This window comes from Phlebotomus argentipes, unplaced genomic scaffold (genome assembly GCF_947086385.1).
Source record: "Phlebotomus argentipes unplaced genomic scaffold, Phlebotomus argentipes genome assembly contig_5, whole genome shotgun sequence".
NCBI classification, from domain to species: domain Eukaryota; kingdom Metazoa; phylum Arthropoda; class Insecta; order Diptera; family Psychodidae; genus Phlebotomus; species Phlebotomus argentipes.
This window is the reverse complement of record NW_026776165.1, coordinates 696,307-699,492: the sequence shown is the minus strand read 5'-3', so window position 1 is coordinate 699,492 and position 3,186 is coordinate 696,307.

Here is a 3,186-nt window from a genome sequence, read left to right as displayed (position 1 = left end):
TTTCTCTGATCTTTAAAGCCTGTGACGTTGAAAGTTGGCCAAGGAGAAAATTTGTAGAGTAATATAACTTTTCGATGAAATCATTTGGTAGAGGCAATAACTCTATTAATTATACCGCGATAAAAGCAAATTATAGTTTAATTACTATTTCAAGACACTTTTTTTCATTTCACTTGCGAGTTCTGAAAGATTTCCAATGTTTCAGGATATTTTTCAGAAAACCATGAATTTTCCCGGATATTGGATTTTACCTTCGTGTGAGCCCTGAACTCAAAGAATGATGTGGCGAGCAGAAGTGACGCGCTTGCGGTGTACCATGGGATGGTTGAGGAGGTGAAAGCCTGGCACTGAGGCCGACTCGAGGAATGTGCATTCAATATTCAATATGCAGTAAATTTCAATTCGCGAAAAACGCAAACATAGCTCGTTACAAACACAATTCAAATTATTGTTGTGTTATTCGGCACTTTGGCGGATGGTGAGCGAACGCTATGGTAATTCCGTGGCATGGCGAATGTGTATTTTAGACGTGGCCACGGCTTTTTTTCCGCGCAGCATTCTCATATTGTCGGCACATGGGGTGTGCGACCATCCCCGAGTGCCTCATTGCACTCTATTTCTTTTTATCACGACGCCCCAGGGGGTGGCGCTGCCTAGCCCGGGCATTTTTCATTTCCACGATCGCACAATTCGCACATTGGGATGCATTTGTGAGAATTCTAAATTTGCGGCGCGTACTTTTTACTAACCGCCAAGTGGGTCAATGAGAAATTCCCGGGAATCTTCCTTCTGACTGGCGACAGAGTTGAGGTGTTGGGAAAAGTAAGGAAATTTTTCGGACTCGCAAAAGACCTTCTGGTCTTTTGCTAAAGAGTGAAAGACGAGTTGAGAGCGCTAAAAAAATCCCTTCGTTGAGTTGAACGAAAACTCCGCGAAATCTTCGTTCTTCACATGCAACAGCTCTGCTTGGACACTCTAGTAGCGCCAAACTCTGTGAAATGCTTCATCTGTCCGTGGTGAGGAGAATAACAATGCGGACAGAGAATAGAAATTTAGATTTGTCCCAATGTTATTGCGGCTAAATTCACAATTTCATTTCACCGCATATTTTCTCCTATCGTCAAAGAGATTCCCCCACTCATTGTTCATGAGTGCGCGCCTTCAGCCAATTCACTGTGCATCTGCTGGACTTTTGATGAATTTTTCCGTGGCTCCGCGACAACAGCCAGAATAGAATTATTAATGCGCCAAACAAATGAAGTGCAATGCGGGGAGCTTTTTTTCCATACATGAGGCGCCAGGGAGGGAGTGGGAAATCCTGTGGGAAAAAGGCGATTTGGTAGCTCCGGCGAACAAATTTTTCCCAACAACACAAATGAAGTGCTTGGGACTCGGCATGAAGAAGAGATGGAATTAAAATGTGGCTTATTGGATGGACTTTCGGCGAATAAGCTTCAAGTACAAAATGCGGATTTTTCCACACTCACACCGACAGGAAAGAAAACTCATCGTAAATTTCCGGGTAAGTCCCTCACAAGCGGGATTAGATTTAGAACTGGTGCACTTGAAATGCTTGGAAATCTATTTTGGGGGAAGTTTTGTGGTTTTACCAGCAGATTGAGATTATAAATAGTGCAGATTGTGAAAAGTATTCTCCGAATGATTAAGCTCCCTAATTGAATGCTCAAAGATTAAAATTTTAATGGAAAATTCGTATAAAAATTTTACGTTATAAATTTAATCTGACAGAAATCACACGAAGTTTGTCAATGCATCCTTTTTCAGTGGGTAATAAAAGCTCCTGAGCAAAAAATAAACAGTTGGAAAAACATAATAATTAGCTGCTGCTCTTCATGGCAGAGTTAACTTGACTCTCAGCCATCTGGACAGTGACTGGAGTGTGAGCTTTCCCTTGCTGACTTGGCCGTTGACAGTGAAAATTGTAACATGGGGGTGGTGGCGCTCAGAAGAGGGTTGGGAAACAATTAAAATGGTGAAAAGATGAGCCAAAAGAGGTTTTTATTTACCTACAGCTCCACCAGTTACAGGTGAAAAATCTTCTCCCGTTTGTAATGCCTTTTTTTGTGCCACGCGGTGAGTTAAATCACAAAATGAGGATGAAAGTGCGGTGCAGAAAAAAATGTAATTTCAGAGCCCCAAAAACACTTCCTCCGGGCTTGAGCTTTTTCAGCATATATATGTATATGTTTGTGCCTCCTTTTCACCCGAGATATATACACTCTTTATATCTCGCTTAGTTGAATTAAAACACAAATCTCCAACTGCAATTTAGCAGCATTTGTGGAATAATAAGGATTTAACGTGGAGCAAATGGAAAACTATTTCAACAGCTACGCCAGTTCATCTTCTCTGCACTTTTTTGCGTCACATCCTTCCCAGGTGGGCAGTGTGAGCTCCTGGCCCCGGGGGAAAATGAGAAAATGCAATGCTCCGGTGCAGGGTTGTTTATTTTTTCAACTGAAAATATTTATTTAAACTCTATTGGTTGATTTCCTTTGCCAACACCTACAATGTCGGTCACACTGGCAGGTTGGAAAATCTCAAAGCTGATTGTGTGATGGGCACATGCTCTGTTAAACAGCTTTTCCGAGAGCTTTCGCATTTTGTCAGTCATTAGCGCAGCATTATGCCGAGGGATTGTCCATGATAAGCGTGCAGAGTGTCGGACAAAAGAACAAAGTGCCATAGGATGTGTGTAAATAACTTAGCACCTCATGTATGATGAGATTGTTCACGTGTCATGCTATTTATCTTATTTTCAGATACCGTGCATCAACTCTTATACGGTCTTTTCACTCTTTCGCCACCCGTCATGACGAGTGGGTTTACAGGAATTTCACAGTATCAATTAATGGAAACATTTAGTCTCATTAGCAGTGTTTAGAGGCTTGAAAATTTAGAGTAACTTTCAAAGCTACTGCATTTGAATTGATGCCAGAAGAAGAAGAAAAAAAACATCACATTTTTCTCCCTCCCAATTTCAATGGATTATAAACCCTTTGCTGAACCTACAAAACTTACACGCAAAGAACATTGAAGAAGAGTGGGAGTAAAAGCTCATCAAATTGTTGTCTCGCCATTAATTATAAAAACAGTTCAACGGGAATAATTGCAAATTCAACATTAACCGTCATGACTTAAGCATCATCATTACGCCTTGTGACT